This window comes from Misgurnus anguillicaudatus, chromosome 7, assembly GCF_027580225.2.
Source record: "Misgurnus anguillicaudatus chromosome 7, ASM2758022v2, whole genome shotgun sequence".
Classification (NCBI taxonomy): domain Eukaryota; kingdom Metazoa; phylum Chordata; class Actinopteri; order Cypriniformes; family Cobitidae; genus Misgurnus; species Misgurnus anguillicaudatus.
The window spans coordinates 5,340,518-5,366,748 of NC_073343.2; the positions used below are offsets into that span (position 1 = coordinate 5,340,518).

The 26,231-nt window shown below is 43.2% G+C and overlaps 1 long non-coding RNA gene across 1 annotated transcript in view; it reads left to right on the forward strand.

Moving 5' to 3' along the window:
• The window catches only part of LOC129417294 (uncharacterized), a 66,846-nt gene that overhangs the window by 19,145 nt on the left and 21,470 nt on the right, over positions 1-26,231 (forward strand). The window contains exon 2 of the long non-coding RNA XR_008635717.2: positions 9,860-9,962. This is a non-coding gene — a long non-coding RNA (uncharacterized lncRNA). The remainder of the gene's footprint in view (positions 1-9,859; positions 9,963-26,231) is intronic.

Here is a 26,231-nt window from a genome sequence, read left to right on the forward strand (position 1 = left end):
GGATTCGATAAGAACACTTTATATAGTTTATAGTGATTGTAGTCACGAAGACAGTCTCTTTCCCAAGGATAACGTGACATAGACTCTGTGCTCCAGGACAGGATCTTCCTCTCTTCACACACTCTACAATAGCAATTTGAAGAGGCGCCCTGTTTACACTGTTAGACAACAACAACCTGTGTGTGTGTGTGTGTGTGAGGGAGAGGTAAAGATCCATTATCCCTGTGAAGCTCAGCTCACCTCAGGCAGTGATTAAGAGGTCAAATGCACCCCGAATACAAAAAGAATAGAGAGACAGAAGGATAGAGGAGAGGAAAGGGCAGGACAAAGACTTTAAAAGGCTCTCAAACGGTTTTTAAAGCTTGCTTTCAAAAGGTGTTTTAGGCAAAAAGCTGGAATCCATTAAAGCTTCCCATCTGCTTTCTTTCCATCTTCATCCCTGACTCACCTGCTCTCGCTGTGTCTTCAGGCCTAAAGGGGGTCGCACACCAGACGAGAAGTGCAACTCACATAGTTTAACATTAAATGACATCATATTTGTCCCAAATCGTTAGCGATTAACATTGGCTGTTAACGTATATTTAGCATTTTGAAGTAGACGCTATCTGACTAGGCTTGCACTATTTAATAGGTACTGTAATATTTTATAGAGGTGTACAATACCTCAGAGTTTTCCATTCTCGTCTGATGTGCGAACCCCTTAAGGGTTAAAAGTCTTAAGGTTGCATATGGATTAGTGTATTGGATTCTTAATAGATTACATTAGATGTCAAATAAAGATATGTGATTTATGTGACTCTCTGAACCAGTATTTTTGTGATTTACTATTTTCTACATAAAGAACATTCTGAAAAAATATTACCTTTATATTTTTAATATGGACTGAGAAAGGTCATACCAAAGATTAAAATGAATTTGAAATCAATGAAACTTTGATGCTCCTAATCTCATAGTTATGAGACTTTAACCTGGATTTCACATACAGGGCCACATCTATTTGATTTAAAGATTAGAAACGCATTTATCATACAGAGGAAATATATTTCTGGAATGTCTAATGTTCCAGGTGTCTCAGCATTCACCCTTAGCTACAGTAGGAGGTACCCAGAAATATATCACACGAGCCTTCACACAGACACAAACTGTCTGGAATGTTTTTCTGGCTGGTGTGAATTTGATGTCTATCCAACCCCCTTACACTCCTCCCTGTTTCCTCTCTCTCTCTGTTTCCCTCTATCTCTCTGTCTTTTTCACTTTCTTTGCACAGTTAGATTTGTTGAGTTTAAACCAAATATGCGGCACATGTTGGCACAAAGCTGTTACTAAAATCAGGTTTTCTACCATTAAGGATGTTGGACAACAACAGTCTGGATTTGTACATTATCTAAAGAATATAAGGTGGTGCTCGCCGAATGGAGCAGAATGAAGCCCTGAAGTCATTCGATTAGAATTAGGTTTGGGTTTCATTTCATTTAGGTTTAAGAAAGCCTGCACACTGTAAAAAAATCCAGCATTGGTTTTGCAAGTCAATTCAACCTAAGTTTTGACTTGTGATAAATTGACATAACGTTGAAAATATATGTTTATTTGATTTAATTTTTACAGTGCAGGCTTCTATTGCTCAAGTAAGGAGACATCACACTAGATGGGTGATTCTCACGAAAACTTGGTTTTAAAAATGTCAAGCATAAAAATGTAAAAATTGCTTAAATTTACTTTTTTTCCCACCAGACATTGAAAAACAAAGTCTGGAGTAAATGGGAACATTAATTTAAAAACTTTTACTTATCATTTAACACTTTTTGTAACATAATTTAAAAAATTAGTCCTAAAAAATCTCATTACCGCAACAGTCAGAAAACATCAACACTGACATATTTTCAAAATGACATGACAAACCTGAAAGAACATAATTTGGAGATTCAGCACATGCATTTCTAATCAAAGTATTATGTTTCTATTAATTAAATTAACATTTAGTAAGCATCTGTTGTGGTAATGATAATCAAAATGTCGTGTAAGCATTCTGACAAGACAATATTTCAAATTAACTGTAAAAAAATGATCTTACCTGCTAGCCATCTTGAAGTAACTGGTCCATGTGCTTGGTCACTCAAAATCAAACTTTATTAAAATTCTGTATGTGTGCTTAAACTGTTCTCAAAAAGTGTTGCGGAGGATGAGAACATCAGGGATGGACACATCATTTTCCTAATTTTTCTTCATTATTATTATACATGAATATTCAGTAAATATTTTTTCTGTCATCTAAAGTAGTCTAGCAAAACATCCATTTATTTTTTTTCATAATATTTTTGTGTTAATTTGATTAAATTACAACCTAACGCATGTTCAAACACAGCCGGACACATTGCGGTAATGAGAATTTCAGCAGAAAATGAGATAAAAGTTACAATTATAAATTCTTATGTTGAAATCACACATTGTGCAAGGTAGAACACAGTATTGTGTTAATTCTGATGCTTTTTAATGTTACTATATTACACATTTTATAGCTAAAATCATTAGTGCCGTGGTGTTTCAATGGTTTCGTGAGAATCACCCGAATATAAATCTTTTTCTGAATATAAATTTCTGTATTTTCTGGTTGTATTATAATATAGGGAGAAATAATTATGTATGGGCATTATGTGATTTAAAAGTCCAGTCAGTATTTTGTGACTTACTATTTTCTATGTAAAATCCAACATGATCTCATGGAAAGTCGTGGTATAGTCACAAAAGATTTGATTAATTTATTTGTGTACATGGCACAAAGTTCAACTTTTTTCGTGACTTGAGCACAAATGTCTTTTTCGTGTCACTCTTTCTATAAATAGTTTTTCGTGTCCGCGGCACGACTTTTTTCGTGTAATTTTTTCCCCCTATTTTTAAATCATTGTCACTTGGGGTTGGGGTTAGTTTTGGGGTTTGGGTTAGGATGTACTTTATGTATTGGCTTCTACATGTTTTTCTTCCGCTTTTAAAACTATTCTCACCTGAGTTGGGGTTAGATTTGGGGTTTGGGTTAGGATTTTAAAAATATATCAGAAAGTGATTCTAACCCCAACCCCAAGCGACAATGGTAAGAAAATAGGAAAAACAATGAGAAAACAACACATAAAATGAAATGATTTACTATAATCTATGTAAAATCCAACATGATCTCACGAAAAGTCGTGTTATAGTCAAGAAATTTTGTATTAATTTATTTGTGTCCATGGCACGAAATTCAGCTTTTTTCATGCCTTGAGCACAATTGTCTTTTTTGTGTCACTCCGTGAATTTCTATAAATATTTTTTCGTGTCCATAACAAAATTTTTTCTTTGTGTCATTTTATGTATTATTTTCTCATTTTTCCCCTGTATTTTTTAAATCATTGGCGCTTGGGGTTGAGGTTAGAATTGGGTTTGGATATACTTTTATGTATTGGTTTCCACATGTTTTCTTCCGCTTTTAAAACTATTCTCACCTGGAGTTGGGGTTAGAGTTGGGGTTCGGGTTAGGACGTCTAAAAATGTAACAGAAAGAGATTCTAACCCCAACCCCAAGTGACAATGGTAAGAAAATATATAGGAAAAACAATGAGAAAACAATACATAAAATGCCATGCACGAATAAATTAATCACATTTTCATGACTATAACACAACTTTCCGTGAGATCGGTCTGATAAAGTCCTCCTAAAATATATACAGAATGTTATAAATATATAAAATTATACTTTTATATCTTTAATATGGACTGAGTAAGACCATGGCAAAGATTGAAAAACATATGTATGGTGGCTTACAACTTTTGCAGAGTACTGTATATATAAGTCGCTTATTAATTGTAAGAAATATTTACAATGATCATATTAAAAAAATTTAATGTCAGAAACTACGTTGTGCAAAGATTTGTGGAATGGAAGGCTGAGAACTAATCGCACAGTGTGCCAAAATATTAATATCTGTTAACTACCAAAGACGACCAAACAAAAGAGGTTAAAGAGGGCCTAAGAGAAGCAGGTAGAGAGGACATTATTCTGACACAGACAGATTTTAATGTTCTTCCTCCGACCAGAGGAAGTTGTCTGGATGCCCAAAACGCCAATCACTCAACATCCCGCCTCCCCACTGATAGAAGCTTCCTGTGGTGAATGACAGGGCTGCACTGCAATAAAGAGCTCGATTCACTTATGATGCTGTCTCTGAAAGACAATACTTTTATAATAACATCACATTCAACTACATTTATAAATGAGCAATTGGCAAGATTTGCCTATGCGTTTATAGATGCATTACTATCACAACAGCAAGTTTTTATTTATATTATGGGATAAACATGAAATTAAGAAAAGTTTAAAATGTTCAATATTATTAGATTTATAAGAAAAGCCAATAAATCTTATATTAACCCTGAATTTTTTAATCTCAGGAGCTTAAAAAAATGAAGTTTGAAGAATGGTAGACACACACACACGAAACCCCCCACCGCGGTCACCTTTTTAAGCCCTCTCCATGACCATCAATATGAAAGAGAAAAGGAAGGAAGTTTTTAAGGGGAAAAGCAATGGGAGGGGGAACCATAGCTCATTTTAAACCACAGTCCTGGGCTGGCCCGACCTAATGAATATGTCGTTGTACTCTAATGGATTGAGTTAAAGGGGCTTGTATGGTTTTACCCCCCTTTCTCTGCCACCTCTCCAACTGATCCCATTCATTCTAGCCTAGTGTAATCTAATCACAGCTAACTGGATTTATCTGCTGTCCTTTCACATTCAAACTCGCATTACACACATGTGGTCCCTTGTTACAGTGACAGATGATAGAATGAATGAACCTCTACGGAATGCCAGTCAGTCGAAGGCAGATCGGCATCTCGGCTTTTTTGAGAACAGAGGATGAAGGGCAATTTCACATGGTGCTAATCCATCAGCCACGTTTGGATGCTCTGTGAAGTCCTTAACCATGCTTTGATCAATCCATTAAATTCACATTTGCGGCCAGGAGAACAAACACACAAGGAGAGAGAGATACACTTGTTTCATTGATAAAGGGGACTGATCAGCATTGCACAATGTCTTCAGAATTTCATGAAAATATGCTAAAAGGTTATAAAATATATTTATTTAATCCTAAAAGTATGTGACATTTGTGGCCCAGTCTGTAAAAACCCAACTAAAGTTTTTTTTTTGTGATTTACTAAAATCATCCTACATAACGTGAAGAGCATACTGTAAAACATTTAAGAGTTTGGTTCCAAAACGAGATACAATACCACCTAAATCAGTATTGTATCTGGTCAATATTAAAAAGTAAATTCTTAATTTTACGTAAAATCCGATATCCGCCGTGTTATTCTGTCATCATCAACAAATCACAACACACCATTCCACGCATTGTAAACAATAATGGTGGCGGGTTGAATACACACAGAATCCTAGTTTTCCTGAACTTTGTACCTCGTGATCAACAAACAAACAAAAACAAAATAATACTTTTGATGGCATTGATAAATCTGTGGTGGTTTTTGTGGTGTTGAAGAAACGTAAGCCATAAAAATCAAATAATTTACATGAGATGCACTCAGGCGAAGGAAAAATGCCGTCTGTTGCTTGCTCTCACATGACAGCATCAAACTTTTGTCATGCTAACACATTGACCCCAGGAGATCTTATGAAAAACTTTCCATTATTTTACTCGAAGACAACGAAAATCAAACAGGACCAAAACATTTTACAGCTGATCGCTGTCAAAAAACTTCAGCGACGACAGTGTTCTTAATATGACAAAGTAAGTGTTTTTGAATAATGCCATTGATTTTTATTTTTTTAATCAGTGTATACCACTAGTCAACTAAATATAACATGGCAATGATGAATGCACATTTATATATTCATTCAATAGATTCATAGCCTTTTGAAAAAAAAACTTTTCATGGATTTATTGCATTTTACGGAAAAATAATCAGTTTTTATAATAAATCTTTGAAAATCAAATTATGGATTTGAATTTCTGATGTTATTATAACCTAAAAAATGCTATGTGAAAGTTTATAACAAAAATAGTTGTTTTCATCTTGTCACTTTCTTGGTATAAAAAACAAATGTTTTCCAAAATTAATCAAAATGGATTTATTGCATTTTGGAACAAAACTCTTCAAATATAACCTTGATATCTTTAATATGGACTGATCCGCCCCAACAGCAGTGCTTCGTCTTCTGAGAATATAGTTCCCTGTATGTATACTGTTAAAAGATGTCTGTTTCTCATATGACTTTGTTATTTGTACACGGTGTGACTATACAAATCACAACATATAAATAGGAAAATGTTGGCGTTATTTTGTCACTTATTGGGAGCAGTTTGCTAGCTGGAGCCATTCACTTTCAGTCTTTGTGCTAAGCTAATCTAGCGGGGGCTGCGTCAGACAGAGTTACAGCACTCACGGAGATGAGAAAGGTATGCATGGACTTATCTAACTCTGGGGGATACAGTGAATAAGCTTAAAGGTGTTCGTTTAAGCATTTTCCAAAAGTTGCACATTTACACTGAAGCAGCTGAAAATGTTTACGTCCCTGTAGTGTGCTTTCCTGTATGTAAATGCAACACGTGTCATTTACGCCATGCATTTAGTTATTTTACGCCTTTTTGTGGAGACATTAATCTTTAACAACACTATCACACTGAACAGTAGCCAAAACAACTGTGGTACACTGTTGTCCAGTATCTTGCTTTGGGCTAAACTGGTCTGCGTCATGACTAAAAACATATCATTGCTTTCGAAAAGCCTAAATTTTCAGTTTACACTACACCACGAAAACATAATTTTAAAATCTATCCACTTTGAAAAGCGTTTTCAAAAAATTTAGTTTTCGTTGACAAAAATGCTCTCGGTACACTGTAAAATTCATTTTTGCACTTAAATTTTAAGTTTAATCAATTCCAAATTACAATTTATTTCAAAAATAAAGTTGAAATAGCTTAAACTAATTTAACTTTATTTTAATAATTTATAGCAATTCCTCACTACACTGTAAAAAAGTGCAAAGTTTATAAAAATACTTAAATTGGTAACACATACTTCTGTATTTTCAACTTAAAATTTCACTTTTGTTTTACTTTAGGTGAAATTTCACGTTTTTTAGCTCAAGTGTTACCAGTTGAGGTTATTTTTTAAATTGATCCAACTTTTCACTTTTTACAGTGTAGTCAAGAAAGTTCAAATGAATTGTAATTTCAAATTGATTACTTTTAAAAATGTAAAGCTACAGTATGGGCTTTTTAGTGGCACTTAGCGATGAGATTGCGAATTGCAACCAACCTCAATTTCGAAATGCAATTAGAAGCTACAGTAGCCACAACAGGACAAACATGTCGTCGTCTAAGACAACATAGGGACGAAATGCGCTCTGTAGAACAGTTTGTCCTTTTAGGGCTACTGTAGAGACATGAAAGCGACCTCCATATAAGGAGACCAGACCAGTGGTGTATGTAGATAAAAACATCTCAGTCTAAGGCAATACAGTTCATTACGTAAGGTCTTTATAGACCGTTTCATCGGACGCACGTGCGGTGGCGCGATACGCGTCTAGTCCAAACTTTACTTTACCGGTTTCAGTTTTTTAATGGTCTGAGTAGTTGCTAAACTGAACTCTTGAACAAATACCTCGTCAAAAATAACACATGTTTTGGTTTCCTAGGTAGTCTACCTGTTGTTTATTTTGCTTGTTATATAAATAAACTACTAGCGAAGTTACGCGTTGACCACAAAAGCAGCTTGTTTATGTTGTTACTGCTGAAATCGTCTATACACCACTATATTATAGTTATATATATCATATATAATATAGTTATATATAACATTGTTATGTATATAGTTATGTCAAGAGATCCTTCTACAAGTCCCACATTGCACCTTTTAAGTGCAACAAGGATTTTTTTTACAGTGTGTGGACAGAAGGCCATAATGGAGAGAAAAAGAAAATACATAGTAGTTTGAACTAAGGCGTATGTATATGCTGTATGTGTTTTATGTGTTTAAATCAGAACCCTTGAGTGCAGTGCATGCAGATCAGACACCCTGCTGACTCAGTCGCCCTATTCAGACAGAAGCTCAAAAGCTATTTAAAAACCTACCAAACAATTACTGCAAGAAATGCATCTAAAAGAGGAACGCCCAACAGGGGGTCGCCCACATGCACCCATTCAACACATTCCTGTAGCTTTCACAACCCTTTTCACGCTTTTGCTTAAAAATAGAATAATCCCATAATGTGAGGCAAGAGATATAGAGAGGTGGGGCAGGTGAGGAGGAGAGCGAGTATCGCGCAACTTTTCCCCCTGGTATACAGTCTGTACGTGTGGCAGACCAGCTTTTATCCTTTATGTCAATGTCAGTCAGTATGATTTATGGTAGTTATTCAGACGCAAGGAACTCCCCGAATGAGAAATATGACTACCACTGGCTAATCACTTTAGCATTGACGTACCAAGTGCCTGGTGCACGGACAGGGCGATGGGAAGCAAGACTACGGTAAGGAGAGGGGGGTCTATCTCAATACACCATCCATCCTCACAGTCAAGCTGTCAATCAGACTCAGTTGGGGGGTAAACTGGGTGGGTTTTTTTCAGCTGGGGGTCCAGTTCCAGACCAGTCTGATTTATAATGATTGACACCTTTACAGAGTGGTATATAGGGGTTGTCTGAGGGTTGAAGAGTGCATTGGTGACCTTGCTTTTGCATGCATTTGGCCAATCTTTCGAGCACACTTGACACGTAGGCACATCCCTAGTTTGTCTCACACAACTCCGGGCGATCAAAAACTACATCTCCTCCACCCATCGATAATTAAGTGTAAATCAACACGCTTCTGTTTCTTTGTGTGCAACATGTGTGTGTCTGTATGCACCTGTGAGAGTATCACTAGCATTGCCAAAGGTGTCAAGCCCTATACAAGTCTTTCTGAACTCTATAGTGCCCTATTCAACGACAGGCCACTCAGGTGAGAAACTTAACCTGTCACCTTACCAGAAAGGCCACTTCTGTTTCATGGCAAACAAGGCCTATGTGTATCTCCTCTCTCTTAAAACCCAGACGGTTCTCACGGAAACTTCTCGAACTGTCCGCGAGAGGCCTTTTTCATAGTTAGGCTGAGGACGGGTGTGCCGGGGTGTGCCAGCATTTAATGCACGGCTTGAGCCTCTGGCTCTATGCCCCGTCTCAGCTTATACGGTCGTCTGCGGGCGTTACTTGGGCTACGGTGAAATGTGTTGTTTATAGGCGTAGCAAGATTACGGACATGATGAAAGATACAGATGAATGCAAAACTGAATCATTTTGTGGCATATAAAGCCTAACTTAGCTTGAAAAAAAATGCTTATACTGAAATACTACTTCTTGTTGAAAGTAGCTATTCTGGGTATCTTATCAGCAAGATTTAACTGTTGGTCCAGGAGCAGTAGGGGGTTCATTATGCTTGGGGATAAACTGCTACTTGCCTATTAGGTTAAACAAACTGTTGAGAATTTAACCCACCCGACTTAATCTGGGATGAGAGTGAGGGTGTTTGTGTATTTGAGTCTGATTAGGAATTGAGCTTGTGTAAAGAGAAGCATTTTAGCGGCGCTACAGAATCTGTTTGCCGTAAGAATGATAGTGTGAGAAAGGATGGGACAAAAGAAGATGGGAAGGAGGGGGACAGCTCACACTCTTTGTATGCATTACATTAGGTGTCATTAAATGTGTCATATCAGCAGAATAAGCTCATCCATCTTATGTTTTATTTTTCTCTTAATAACCTCACCTTTCAACTTTCACCCCAATAACCCTTGCTCTTTGACCCCATTTCACACTGTCCCTTTCTTAACAACAGGTATCCTTGGAGTCATCAAAATCAGTGTTTCTTGCACCAGCGGAGGTTGAGGATGGCCCACCAGGGATGCGGAGAGAACATCAGGCTGTCTCCGCCCATTTAAGTGAGGTCTCTGTTTTTAAACAATTTTTAATATATTTTTTTAGTTCAGTAAGCACAGATTTCAGAATTGTCACATCCATAACACATTTTTTCTCACACACAATCAGTCTTTGTATTAATGTTTGGTGGACCATAATTTCACGTGAAATTAAGAATATAAACTTAGAGGCTAATATTATTGGTCAGAGGTTCCTCCTTTAGCACACACACACACACACACACACACACACACACACACACACACACACACACACACACACACACACACACACACACACACACACACACACACACACACACACACACACACACACACACACACATACATATATACTTTTAAACTTTTGACTTTTAAAAGTTTACATAACTTAGAAAAACAAGTTGAAATTGTTTAACTTAGTTTGTTTAGTTACAGGAAAACACCACCGTTTTTTAATATTTTACTATGTTCTTACCTCAACTTAGACAAATTAATACATACCTATCTTTTTTCTATGCATGCACTTAATCTTTGTACAGCACATCGTGAATGTGTAAGCATTTAGCTTAGCCCCATTCATTCCTTAAAGGAATATTCCATTTTCTTAAAAGAAAAATCCAGATAATTTACTCACCACCATGTCATCCAAAATGTTGATGTCTTTCTTTGTTCAGTCGAGAAGAAATTATGTTTTTTAAGGAAAACATTGCAGGATTTTTCTCATTTTAATGGACTTAAATAGACACCAACAAATAACACTTAACTCAACACGTAACAGTTTTTTTCAACGGAGTTTCAAAGGACTATAAACAATCCCAAAGAGGCATAAGTGTCTTATCTAGCGAAACGATTGTCATTTTTGACAATAAAAATAACAAATATACACTTTTAAAGCACAACTTCTCGTCTAGGTCCGGTCCAGCGCGACCTAACGTAAATGCGTAGTGACTTAGGGAGGTCACGTGTTGCATATATAAAACGCAAATTTTCGGACCATTTTAACCAATAAACTGACACAAAGACATGAATTAGTATCAGTTGGCATACAACAACGTAGGAACGGTCCTCTTTCAACACACTTGTAAACACTGGGGCGGAGTTTCACGTTCGTCTTCTGTGACCTCTTGACGTATTGCGTGGGGTCACCTGGCGCATCACGATCAGATCAAGACGAGAAGTTGTGCTTTAAAAGTGTATATTTGTTATTTTTCTTGTCAAAAATGACAATCGTTTCGCTAGATAAGACCCTTATGTCTCGTTTGGGATTGTTTATAGTCCTTTGTAGTCCATTAAAATGAGAAAAATCCTGCAATGTTTTCCTCAAAAAACATAATTTCTTCTCGACTGAACAAAGAAAGACATCAACATTTTGGATGACATGGTGGTGAGTAAATTATCTGGATTTTTCTTCTAAGAAAATGGAATATTCCTTTAATGTGGGTTCACACCAGCCGCGTTGGAGGCGTCAAACTAGAAGCGCAAATGAGGGGGAATCGCATCTACCGCGCCGCGCTAAACGCCTCATTCGTGCCGCGCGACCTCCAGACGCGTGTCAACGTGTCTTCACATTGACTTAACATTGAAATCACTCACGCTTGATGCCTCTACCGCGGCTGATGTGAATGCAGCATTAGGATCCAAACAGGGATGAATTTAGAAGCCACCGAACACTTGTTTTCCCCATTTTAAAAACTGTGACACCAGATTAGATTAAACAATCAGAATTGTTAATTTGTACACTGTAATAAAATCTTTGCGGCCTTAAATTTTTTGTTAAATCAACTCAGATTTACAAGCCATTTTAACCTGCTGTTATTTATCTTGACTAGAGATGAGTTGTAATAACTACAGATGTGTTGCTATAACTTATAAAATATAGTTGAAAAAAGTCAACTTAATTTTATAAGTTGTAGCAACTCATCTCTTATTTATCTCCTATTTATCTCAAGATAAATAATAGTAAGTTAAGATGACTTGTAAATCTGAGTAGATTTAACAAAAAAAAAAATTAAGGCAGCAAAGATTTTTATTACAGTATACGTTTTTTACAAGTTGGCTAATTTGCATGAATTCATATAAAGCGAATCGTACAAAAATGCACAATTATTCTTAAAAAAATATTATTTTATTAAACCCCACCCCCAACAGCATAGGGGAAAAGCAAATCGTACACTGGGAAAAATGATATCATATCAACATAATTTTTATGTAACTTTAAAGGAATACACCACCGTTTTTCAATTCATACGTTTTTGCATTTAATCTTTGTACAGCGCGTCGTAAAATGTGTTAGCATTTAGCCTAGCCCTATTCATTCAAACAGAGATAAATTTAGAAGCCACCAAACACTTCCATGTTTAAAGACTGTAACATGAGTAGTTACACGAGTAAGTATAGTGGCACAAAACAAAACGTTGCAATTTATTAATTGGATAAAAAATGAGAACTATATTGTATGGCGGAAGAGCACTTAGTTTGCAGCACTTCGACCTCGAGCGCAGTTATGTTTATGGAAGTTTGAGCGATTGAACGTTTTATTTTGTGCCACCTTACTTACTTGTGTAACTACTATGTAAAAGTCTTTAACTCTTTCCCAGCCAGTGGCAGCATTTTTCATGATTTTCACAAAAGTTTAATGCCTTCCAGAAAATGTTCTTCTTTAAATATAAACATACAATATATCAAATGAAGAACACACCATGTGTTTTCAAACGAAAAAACAAAAATGTTTCATCCTACCTTCATTAGTTCTCTTTTTATCACCTCTCAAATATGGGTAGGTTTCTTCAACAATACACAATTTTGAGCAAAAAGCTGTGATAATTCCATTTTTGTGAAGGACTTTTGATAGAGATCAGGGCTGCGTAAATATTTGTAAAAAAAAAAAAATTGCAATACACTCCGTGTTCAATTAGCCAAATATTTTTATATTTAAAGAATAAAACATTCACATAATTAGAAATCATTACACTGATGGTTGTTAGAATTTTAATCATGTTTCCGAAATGAACATCAGCTTTGAAATATTAAATGCTACAGGCTCAGTGTTGCCAACTTGGCGACTTTGTCGCTAGATTTAGCGACTTTTCAGACCCCTTTAGCGACTTATTTTCAAAAAAGCGACTAGCGACAAATCTAGCGACTTTTTCTGGCGTTGTTGGAGACTTTTTACGTGACATTCACTCTTCTCAATGAGCAGCTACCGCTGCTTCCGTGGGCTCCACCCCCGTCCCAAAGCATTCACAGGCGGTCTAGTCCTCGCGCAGCAGAGCAGAGGCTCTCCCAGCTGCAGTCAGGGCAGGAGAAGTGGTTATCTATCCGCGTCCAGACGGCATTATCGTGCATGTGGGAAGCCGGAGCAGGCGGATCCCGAGATGGCTTACATTAATGGCAAAATGTAAATGTAAAATGGTCTTTGAATAAAATGAATCACTGTACATAAAATAAATGTACTTGAGGGAGCTGAGCAGCAGCACATTTAGAACAGACAAACTGTACGGAGCTGATGTCACAAGCCAAGGGCGGGCCACTAATGTTTAAGCCACGCCCTTTCTAAACTTCCACCTCGAGGAGGTCCCCAAAACCAACCCAATGACCAGACAACAACGAGGAACAGGTAAGTATAAAAATATTCTTTATTTATTTAAATATTTAAAAAAAAGTACTGGGGATTGGGAAAAAGGGAAATTAAAACTAAATCCGGCTCTGCCTTCCAGGGGGGCCACGAGCAAGTGAGTGACAGGGGGATGGGGGTTGCGTCGGGGAACGGGCTCCCGCCTCTGGTTCCCTCTGCCCGTGGCGCGCTCCTCTTCCTTCCTGGAGGCAGAATAAATCAAAGTCAGTGTTTGTATGAGCTTGTTCTTATTCCGTGTACCTGTGGCTCGCTCGAGGCGGTTCACCGCCTATCTCGTACAGCTCCTCGCTGATCGACTCACTCTCCTTCCCTGCTCTCTCCTTCTCCACAGATGATTGCTGGGACACAAGGGCACAGTGAATCGGTTTCCAATGGTTTCTCTCACCTCGTCGCTGACTACAGCTTTGGGTAGGTATGGCTCTCTTCACAGTTCGTTCTCTCGACATTCACACTGTCTCTCTCCCTCCACAGGTGACTGCTGGGACACAAGGGCACAGTGAATCGGTTTCCAATGGTTTCTCTCACCTCGTCGCTGACTACAGCTTTGGGTAGGTATGGCTCTCTTCACAGTACGTTATCCCGACATTCACGCTGTCTCTCTCTTTCCACAGATGACTGCTGAGACACAAGGGCACAGTGAATCGGTTTCCAATGGTTTCTCTCACCTCGTCGCTGACTAAAGCTTTGGGTAGGTATGGCTCTCTCCACAGTTCGTTATCGCGACATTCACGCTGTCTCTCTCTTTCCACAGATCTTCACGACACACTCCTCTTTCCTGTCGATCAGGCAGTTTTAACAGGTTATATTTCGCTGAACAGGGGGGCGGACTTACGGTGGCTGGCTATGCGGTGCGTCAAACTAGACGGTGGTTTCCTAGGTGGCGCCGGGGGCCAAAACCCTCTCGGCGAGCTCGTTGGTCTATAGAGGGGCGAGAACCGTCACGCCGGCTCACCGTGTCGAGCGCTGCCCTTTCCTCGAGACCCGTTGGTCGATCGAAAACTGGACCGGGGCGCCCTTTCGTCGAGACCTCGGGCCGGCGGATCCCCTTCGCCTCAGGCTCTATGTTGATCAAAAAGACACAGGTAAGGGAACAATATCATGGATGATACTCACGCACCGTCAGTAGCACAGTTCTTCACCGCCACTCCTAAGCTCAAGTCCGCCGAGCGTTTAGCTGGGAAAATACTTTGAGACGCACTCCGTGACTTGAAGACTGAAACACACTCACAGCATAATTATGTACAGGTCTTACTCTAGGACCGTTCTTTCCTCTTCGTCGTCTCAAGAGCGAGTGACTGGAGGCGGGGGTACGTCAGACAAGACAACAGCAATCCCACTGCAATACACAGCATTACACAGCACCACTTCAAGTGAAAATCTCTACATCCAAAACTCACCCACCACTCAGTGCACACATTAGACGCCCGTCTTCCTTGACTTTGCTCTGGACGAGAATGTGGCGATGGTGACACGGCCTAGTGTTGGTTTTCGTCGCTGGAGTTGGTTTCCTCACACAGACCCTTCGGCTCACCCACCACACTAGCTCAGGGGTAGGGCCTTTCACTCTCTTTCAGAAACACTCAGAGAAGCATACAGGTCACATATATATACAACACTCCCATAAGAAGGTTTCCGTTACTCACAACTGCTGTAATTTCTCCGTCTTAGACTGCCTTCACACTGCAACAATTCCAGATACACAGACAGGGCGTTTTCCAGCCACCATCAACACTGTTCCGCAGACGTATACTCACAACGGTGCGTCTTGCCTTCGCTTCTTTCCTCCAAGACCAGCATTCGTTTAATCCTTTCACCTATAAGGTCTTCGGTATCTTCCTCAATGTAGGTCTAGAATCCAGACGAGAGAGAGAGAGCAATACAACAATCCAGAACAGCGTACCCGGTGAGCCTAACTCAGCGCTCCATACACACCAACAGCGGGGATACTAAGCACCCAGACTGTGGTTCAAACTGCTCTAAAATACTCTCCTGAATGTCGTCCTCATCCAATCACCCGGCGCTCCTGTCAATAACTCTCAGCTGTATGTAATTCAGCTGATTACAGCGTCCGCGGCGCTACCAGATGTCCGGTGTCTTCTCTTACCGGCCCGGGCGGAAACATCCGGGCGGAACCAAACTTGCCCAATTTTTGGTTCCGCCTAAAAGATCGTCACTCCTGTGACATCCTCCCCCGCCAATGCATTCTAGTCCCTGGAATGCCTCGGCGTCGTCCACTCACCGTACCGGACAGGGGGGCGTCCTCGGCTCTCCCGTTGGGAGCGTCTCACGGGTGACTCGGGTTCGACTGGCTCGGGTACTACCTCTGGTTGCATCTGGGCCGCCGGGGGTTCCACCGGCTCAGGTACCAACTCAGGCGGTATCTGGGCCACTGGGGGTTCTGCTGGCTCGGGTGCTATTTCTGGCTGCCTCTGGGCGGCCGGGGGTATCGCCACCTCAGGTCGACCTGGTACCACAGCCCATCCCTCCATCCAGGGGGCCGCCGGTACTGGCTCTGTGGGCCCCTCTGTCACAGCCTCGGGGTAATTCGGACAGGGGCGGAGCATGTTCCGATGTACTACGCGTTCGGGGCCAGATTTTCCTTCGGGCCGAATGGTGTACACCGGCTGTCCCGGTCTCTGCTGCTTGCACACCACATACGGGATAGCCTCCCAGCGGTCGCTTAGCTTTCCCTTTCCTTGCCGCCGGTTATCCCTCGCCAGAACCCTCTCACCTGGTAACAGGGGGGCATCTCGAGCGGTCCGATCATACAAGCGTTTGTTCCTCTCTCCTGCCATCTGTATCTTCCTAGAAACTTGTTCGTACGCAAAGTGTAAGCGCTGGTGATGGCGCCCCACCCACTCCGTCACACTCACTTCTTCCCGGTCTGCTGCGACTCCCAAGACCAGGTCAGTGGGCATCCGTACGTGCCTGCCGAACATCAGGTAAGTAGGGGCATACCCCGTCGTGCTGTGAACACTGTTATTATATGCTTGCAAAAGGTTTGGTAAAGCACTCACCCAATCGCTCTGCTGCCGTTGATCTAAAGTCCCCAGTAGCCCCAATAGGGTCTGATTGAACCTTTCACAGCTTCCGTTCCCCTGGGGATGATACGACGTGGTGTGGGTTTTGGTACATCCATACAACTGGCATAACTCACGGATGACCTTGGATTCAAAGTTTGCCCCCTGGTCGGAGTGCAGGAACTCGGGACACCCAAATGTCTGGAACACATTTCGCCATAAAGCTGTGGCGGTGGTGTTGGCTGTCTGATCGAGCGTCGGGACTGCCCAGGCGTATTTAGTGAATAGGTCAGTGATTACCAGAATATTTTGATATCGATCTTGAGGGCGGCCCAGCGTCAGGAAGTCCATTGCCATTATGTGGAGGGGGGCTTTCGCGTGAATGGGTACCATCGGTGCTCGGGCCTCCCGTCTGGATTTAAACAGCATGCACCGGGGGCAAGCTTGAATCAAGTCGTGCACAGACGCCTCCAATCCTGGCCAATAGAAGAATCTACGCAGTAGGGATACGGTCCTCTCCTGTCCCTGGTGTCCCAACTGGTCATGATAGACTGAGACCAGGGCGTTTACCTGGTTGGCAGGCACCACGATCTGGCACACTTCTTCGCCCACTTTCGGATCGCGGGTCTTCCTACAGAGCACTCCCTCCTGTAGCTCCAGCTTCTCCCACTGTCCCAACAACTTCTTTCCAGTCTCTGTCTGGGCCAGCCTCTCCGCTGGCGTGGGCCGTCGGCCCTGCTCTACCCACGTCCTCACCTGACACACGTCCCGGTCCTGGGCCTGCCTCTCTATCCAACGGCGGGGATCCCACCCCCAGTTCCCTGGTGCAACTTCCTGCTGGCCTCCTGGCGCCTCCACGGCCCCTATCATGTAGCCCTCCTCACGGCTATTCTCCCTTCGATACCCCTGATGCCTGGGGCTCTTTCCCTCTGGTAGTCTGGAAAGGACGTCCGCGTTCGTGTGCTCCCGTCCAGGCCGATACTGCAGCTTGTAATCGAAGTTGGCCAGCTGAGCCACCCATCGTTGCTCCACGGCCCCCAGCTTCGCCGTCTGTAAATGTACTAGAGGGTTGTTATCGGTGATGACTGTTACCTTAGCTCCCCAAAGGTAGTCCTTGAACTTTTCGCTCAAGGCCCACTTCAGGGCCAGCAGTTCCAGCTTGAAGGAGCTATAGTTCGCGTCGTTCCTCTCTGCTGGGTGGAGACTCCGGCTCGCATAAGCGATCACCCGCTCCGTTCCTTCTTGCCGTTGGGCCAATACTGCCCCCAGTCCCAGGTTGCTCGCGTCTGTATATAAGACAAAGGGTTCAGAAAAGTCAGCGTACGCCAAGATAGGAGCCTGTAACAACTCTTGCTTCAGCCTCTGAAAAGCCATCTCACAATCATTGTCCCAGTTAATAGAGGGCGATCCACGGCCCCGGCTTCGGCCCGTGCCAACCAGCAACTGGTTAAGGGGCTTGGCAACCTTCGAGAAATCCTTAATAAATCTCCTATAGTATCCCACGAACCCCAGAAAGGATCGTACTTGCCTCACAGTCTTAGGTGCGTCCCAATCCCTCACTGCAGAGACTTTCTCGGGGTCCACGGCCACCCCCGCTGCGCTGACCACATGGCCCAGGAACTTCACTTCCCGCCGTAGCAAGTGGCATTTGTCCGGCTGCAGCTTCAGCCTGTACCTTTCCATGGCGCGGAAAACTTCCTCTAGGTGCCGGAGGTGGGAATCGAAATCTGGGGAATACACAATCACATCATCCAAATATACCAACACTGACTCCATCAACTGACCTCCAAGACAGCGTTGCATCAAGCGTTGGAAGGTGGCCGGAGCGTTGCAGAGCCCGAAAGGCATCCGGTCCCATTCAAATAGTCCGAACGGGGTCGTGAAGGCGGTCTTCTCCCGGTCTGCCTCGGCTACTTGCACCTGCCAGTATCCACTGGCCAGATCTAAGGTGGAATACCAGGCCGACTGCGTAAGGCTAGCGAGGGAGTCTTCGATTCTTGGTAAGGGGAAGGCGTCTTTCTTAGTTACCAGGTTCAGCTTGCGATAGTCCACACAGAACCTCCAAGCTCCTGTCTTCTTTTGTATGAGCACGATGGGGGCCGCCCAGGGACTACTACTTTCTCGGACAATGCCCCGGCTCAACATGCCCTGCAGGAGTGTACGTACTTCCGCATACAAGGTAGGTGGGATCGGTCGGTATCTCTCCCTACTTGGCCCTGCATCCCCAGTGGGGATGTGGTGTTCCACCACCCTGGTGCACCCATAGTCCTCGTCGTGCCTCGCAAACACATGTTGCCACTTCCGAAGGAGTGCCTGCAGTTTCTGTGCCTGTACCTGTCCCAGGTCGTCCCCTTGCAGCGACTCACCTGCTAGGTGCTTTGGCACACCTCTCCCCTGGTTACTCACTGGGGCATCCATTTGGGTCAGGGCCACCTCGATCACAGTGGGGCACACCTGACGAAAACTGACGTCCCTCTCTTCCCTCACCTGGTGAGGTGTGACCGTCGTCAGCCGAGCCAGTCGCTGATGCCGGTATAACTGTACTGCATAGGGGTGCTCGTTTCGTACTCTTACCGGGATTCTCCCCCGGTGGACCGCTGCTAGTCCCCGTGCTACCTCCACTTGTGGACAATCTGTATGTGGCTCTACCAACACCCACTCCTCTGGGTTCACTTCCCGAAGGGGCACTCTTGCCCATACGATGGCCTCACTCCTAGGGGGAATAGACAAAGCAAAACGACACATTACTCTTCCCACTTCCTCCCGATCTCTACGAACCTGGTTCAGTTGGACCCGACGGCAGTCTGCCATTACACGCTCCCACTTGGGTCTCTCGGTAGGTGAGATCCTCGGACCAGGCCTAGCCTGGAATATCTCCTCCCAGCATTCGGAGAGGACATTCATGCCCAATAAGGCTCGGTGGGCGCCCAAACACTTATCTTCGACAATGATCACACCTTTTTGGGGGACGACTACCCCATGCACCTCAAGATCCGTCAGGCGATAGCCAATGTAGGGGATTTCTAGGCCATTAGCGCCCTTCAACGTCAGCCAGGGGGCCTCCGCTCCTTTTGTTCCTCCCTGTCCGAATATCTCCTTGGAGAGGCTTTCTGCGAACATCGTTACCTGTGAGCCCGTGTCTACCAGGCACTGAATCCATTTGCCACACACTTTTACTTCTGCCACCGGGCTATGCCCGACCATCTGTTGCCTAGAGCTGTCCCTTCTTCCCGGGTCTTCTCGAGGGGTCCCGGCCACACGACCCACTGTGGCCGGTCGTCCTAAAAACCCCCCTCTGATGCCCTGCGGGGCCCACACTGACGGCTATAATGTCCTGGCTCACCACACCGGTTGCAGATCGGCCGTCCCTGCTCATCCCACTCAAAACGGGGCCGAACATAGCGGTTTGGGCGTCCAGATGGCTCCCGGCTGCGTCCAGGTGGCTCTCGGCTCCTCTCCGAGTATGCTCGCTCTCGGGGTGCCGGCCTTGGTTCCTCCCGCGCCTTACCTTGGCGCAGCTCTCCCAACAGAGCACTAGATAATTCTGACATCTGTTCCCGGACATCCTTCAAGAGTTCTGCTTTCAGAGCCTGCTTCCAATCCGCGCGTTCTGGCTGTGTTGGCACGCTCTCATTTACAGCCGCGCATACTGGGGTCTCACTCACCTCTACCTCATCGCCCTCCAGAGCTAGCGCCTCCTTCCTTAGATCTTCAAATGTGAGGCCGGGGTCCCTCCGAAACTGGACCCTCAGGCTCTGTCTCACGGGGCCCTCTTTCATCCCCAGAAGGAACTGGTCGCGCAACAAAGTTTCTCCGTCGCCCAGCCCATGATCGCGGCGGGTCTGTAGCCGGGTGAACTGTTCACGCAGTCTTAGGGCAAACGCTCTAATGGGTTGTCGGGGGCCTTGTTTAATATTAAAAAATTGGGAACGGAGGACGGCTACAGGGGTGTGGTCACCATATTGCTCGGTGAGAAACTGGAATATAGTTTGGGCACTGGTTCGGACAGCTTCAGGGGCGGCCTGTACTTCTCGCCGCGCTTCTCCCTCTAGGGAGTTCAGCACGAACTGTAGCCGCTGGGCTACACTAAGGCCTTGTAGGTCGGCTAAATACTCTAACTGAGCCTTCCATTCCGTTAGCCGTACTCCCGACTCTGTCCCTCCATACTTCTGGATCCAAGGGCTGCCCATAAAAACAGGCACCGCACGGGGTTGGGCTGCGGGCCCCGCGTTGTCGGTCATTGGGCTAGTCTGGTTACTCAACTCGAGGTGGAATCCTGCCGACTACGCCAAAATCTGTCACAAGCCAAGGGCGGGCCACTAATGTTTAAGCCACGCCCTTTCTAAACTTCCACCTCGAGGAGGTCCCCAAAACCAACCCAATGACCAGACAACAACGAGGAACAGGTAAGTATAAAAATATTCTTTATTTATTTAAATATTTAAAAAAAAAGTACTGGGGATTGGGAAAAAGGGAAATTAAAACTAAATCCGGCTCTGCCTTCCAGGGGGGCCACGAGCAAGTGAGTGACAGGGGGATGGGGGTTGCGTCGGGGAACGGGCTCCCGCCTCTGGTTCCCTCTGCCCGTGGCGCGCTCCTCTTCCTTCCTGGAGGCAGAATAAATCAAAGTCAGTGTTTGTATGAGCTTGTTCTTATTCCGTGTACCTGTGGCTCGCTCGAGGCGGTTCACCGCCTATCTCGTACAGCTCCTCGCTGATCGACTCACTCTCCTTCCCTGCTCTCTCCTTCTCCACAGATGATTGCTGGGACACAAGGGCACAGTGAATCGGTTTCCAATGGTTTCTCTCACCTCGTCGCTGACTACAGCTTTGGGTAGGTATGGCTCTCTTCACAGTTCGTTATCTCGACCTTCACGCTGTCTCTCTCTCTCCACAGATGACTGCTGGGACACAAGGGCACAGTGTATCGGTTTCCAATGGTTTCTCTCACCTCGTCGCTGACTACAGCTTTGGGTAGGTATGGCTCTCTTCACAGTACGTTATCCCGACATTCACGCTGTCTCTCTCTTTCCACAGATGACTGCTGAGACACAAGGGCACAGTGAATCGGTTTCCAATGGTTTCTCTCACCTCGTCGCTGACTACAGCTTTGGGTAGGTATGGCTCTCTCCACAGTTCGTTATCGCGACATTCACGCTGTCTCTCTCTCTCCACAGATGTTCACGACACACTCCTCTTTCCTGTCGATCAGGCAGTTTTAACAGGTTATATTTCACTGAACAGGGGGCGGACTTACGGTGGCTGGCTATGCGGTGCGTCAACTAGACGGTGGTTTCCTAGGTGGCGCCGGGGGCCAAAACCCTCTCGGCGAGCTCGTTGGTCTATAGAGGGGCGAGAACCGTCACGCCGGCTCACCGGGTCGAGCGCTGCCCTTTCCTCGAGACCCATTGGTCGATCGAAAACTGGACCGGGGCGCCCTTTCGTCGAGACCTCGGGCCGGCGGATCCCCTTCGCCTCAGGCTCTATGTTGATCAAAAAGACACAGGTAAGGGAACAATATCATGGATGATACTCACGCACCGTCAGTAGCACAGTTCTTCACCGCCACTCCTAAGCTCAAGTCCGCCGAGCGTTTAGCTGGGAAAATACTTTGAGACGCACTCCGTGACTTGAAGACTGAAACACACTCACAGCATAATTATGTACAGGTCTTACTCTAGGACCGTTCTTTCCTCTTCGTCGTCTCAAGAGCGAGTGACTGGAGGCGGGGGTACGTCAGACAAGACAACAGCAATCCCACTGCAATACACAGCATTACACAGCACCACTTCAAGTGAAAATTTCTACATCCAAAACTCACCCACCACTCAGTGCACACATTAGACGCCCGTCTTCCTTGACTTTGCTCTGGACGAGAATGTAGCGATGGTGACACGGCCTAGTGTTGGTTTTCGTCGCTGGAGTTGGTTTCCTCACACAGACCCTTCGGCTCACCCACCACACTAGCTCAGGGGTAGGGCCTTTCACTCTCTTTCAGAAACACTCAGAGAAGCATACAGGTCATATATATATACAACACTCCCATAAGAAGGTTTCCGTTACTCACAACTGCTGTAATTTCTCCGTCTTAGACTGCCTTCACACTGCAACAATTCCAGATACACAGACAGGGCGTTTTCCAGCCACCATCAACACTGTTCCGCAGACGTATACTCACAACGGTGCGTCTTGCCTTCGCTTCTTTCCTCCAAGACCAGCATTCGTTTAATCCTTTCACCTATAAGGTCTTCGGTATCTTCCTCAATGTAGGTCTAGAATCCAGACGAGAGAGAGAGAGCAATACAACAATCCAGAACAGCGTACCCGGTGAGCCTAACTCAGCGCTCCATACACACCAACAGCGGGGATACTAAGCACCCAGACTGTGGTTCAAACTGCTCTAAAATACTCTCCTGAATGTCGTCCTCATCCAATCACCCGGCGCTCCTGTCAATAACTCTCAGCTGTATGTAATTCAGCTGATTACAGCGTCCGCGGCGCTACCGGATGTCCGGTGTCTTCTCTTACCGGCCCGGGCGGAAACATCCGGGCGGAACCAAACTTGCCCGATTTTTGGTTCCGCCTAAAAGATCGTCACTCCTGTGACACTGACGCGTTAATGGGCTATTTACCTACAAAACAACGTTTCCCATCATTTTTCAGTGTATGTTTTGAAACTGGACTGTTTGGCCATATAAACATGAACATACACACATTTCGTTTTATGAGAACATAACAGATAAACAAACGAGAAAACATTTTCAGGCATTCATGTGTATTAAAATAACATTTTTGACAGTTCGTAGAAAAAGAGAAACGTGAAAACAGCCAATGTAATAAGAATGCAAATTTGACGTGATGACGTCACTGTTATGCAGATGACGCAATGACGTAATCTAGCGACATTTAGCGACTTTCCAAGCAAGCTTTAGCTACTTTCCATTGAAAATAGTTGGCAACACTGTACAGGCTTAAGAAACTATTTAAAAAATATATTTTGGGTGGAGGAGTTGGTGAAACTATGGCAGTTATACAGCGAATCTCAATATTTCATTTGTGCATTTCATATCCGTTAAATCTTTAGTTTACCGGCTATTTTAGCTGCAAAAAAAACAAATCAAGTAAAAAATCGCATGCCACTGGAGCACATTCATCACGAAATCATAATTGTTGATTTTTCTAAATATTATTATTGACGTTAATTCGACTTTGCATTGAAGTTTTTTTTTATGTTTTATAACTTTTAAGCAACTGCATGCCATATTCTTAATAAACATTAAAAAAAAAATGCTCCACTTGATTACTGCTTGTATAGTCTCCTAAGGTCAACAAAATTTCCACATTAAAACTAATCAAAGCTAAAATCTAATGCAATCATAATATATATTTATATATAATATAATATAATATAATATAATATATATTTTTATGTTATATTTAACAGGCGCGGCTCCAGAAATGCGTCTTATCCGCATTGTAACCACGCTGCTTGCGCATCCAGTGTCCAAGCACAATAAACGTGTGAACTAATGAACGACAGATTGTTTTTATATATATTTTAATTTTAATGCACATCCAAGCAGGTGACTTTCACGACCCACTTTATTCCCCTGTGCAATGCACTTATTGGGAACCCCTAATATAAAGTATCCTTTAAAGTGAAGGAATAGCGGATGCATTAGAGCAGTTTATGCATGATACGTTTAAAAAAGAATGAATTGCGGGTTTTGCACGGGTTTGATATATAATAAAAGGTTGAATTTAGTTGTTTGCAATTTGAAATATTTTTACAAGATATTCCTAATAAATTTAACTTGAACTATTTCTGAAATGAAATGAAAAGCACCTGGTAACGTCGTATGTAAGAAGGAATACCTTAAGAAACCCGCTAAGGTACAGTTCGGGAAACACGCCTAGAAAAGGTAAACCTGTAGTTAAGGTTTAACTTAAGAGTCTTCGTAGCGCGCTAAGAGACAACGTTATCGGGAAATGCAGCCCTGATTTAGAGCGATCCTCAAAACATACACTGACATACAGCTGTTTGCCCTAGGGCAATTCTTCCAGGTTTTATAAGTTTTGGAAAATAATAGCGGTAATAGCGATAATAACCACCTGGTGGATAATAGCGGTATTACGGATTGCCGGAAATACTCGTCATTGGCAGGGAAGCATTTTCTCTTAATTGAGAAGTTAACTCGTCAATGGCGGGAAAACTTAAATGGGGAAAACATGGAAGTGTTCTAAATTCCTCCCTGTTTGGATCCTAAGGAATGAATGGTGCTAGGCTAAATGCTAACACATTTACAACACGCTGTACAAAGATTAAGTGCACGCATTGAAAAAGATAGGTATGTATTAATTTGCCTAAAGTTGAGTTAAGAACATAATAAAATATTGAAAAACTGTGGTGTTTTCCTTTAACTAAACAAACTGAGTTAAACAATTTCAACTTGTTTTATAAGTAGTTATGTGAACTTTAAAAAGTCAAAAGTTTAAAAAGTCGGTTGAATTGACTTGCATAATTAAGTTGGAGTGTACACACACACGTACACATGTGTAAACTCCAGACAGTGTCATATTTGATTGGTTGTGTGCCAATGTGTCCACGGTTTTGTGGTCGACTGAATTTCAAAAACATCCTCCCCCCTTCCCTCCTCGTTTGTGCGTACCTGACGCTAACCTCTGCTCTCACTCCGACACCACTACCTTTAATTACACCAATTACAAGCAATTACATGACACTACTAATGCCTGCCCGAAGGCCTGTTTTCTTCCACTGCACCATGAGATTCAGAAGATCTAGATAGAAAAACAGTGACGTTCCCCTACAGACTTTTTGTCATTGAGGCAAATACTCTCAAATGAGCGTGAAACTCAAAGTTTATGACCTCCTGTTGAACAGAAGAAGATAAAGAAGTATAAGGGCACACTATTTTAAAAGCGCACTTGTTTCGTTTCAGGGTGTTTGTGTATGTATGAATAAAGAATTTTGATGTCATGTGGAGGGTTGTTTGTTCTGTATTTCAAAAAGGATAAAAAAAAAGAATTCTGTCAGGACTGCTCCACAAACCAATTATCTATTTCAGATGATGTGGACTGATAATCGTTTTCTAGATCACTTAGCACGAATATGTCATAATTTGTCTTTATTATGCTGTCTTCTTTATCTTAAACCATTATCGACACAACCTGTCAGCCAGATTACCTGGTAACAGTAAAGCATGTTGTTTTATTCGAAAGTGAGGACTGGCTCTTGTATGTAATCTACAGTGTCCTTCACCAGTGTTGAACTTAAGCATGCTTATCTTGTCTTAACATGGCAGGAGTCGAGTGAACTGATAATCATTGACACACACACACAAGGTTTGATGGCTCAGCTTTTATTTTGTGGGTGGGGGGTGTTCTCACCCACAGCTAGTAGTTAGGGGTCTCTCCCCTTTTAGTTGTGGTAAATATTTACTGAGGGTTAATTGGTTGGTCATTATGGAAGGTCTGCTCTTCTGCACACATTGTCATTAATTCATTCTTATTCTGATCGGTGTGCTTGTCTAGTGCAATGCGCCCTGTAGGGATCCCAACAGGAATAGCTGATGTACTAAGTTCTGCATAGATTAAACCTGCTGATACGGACAACCCT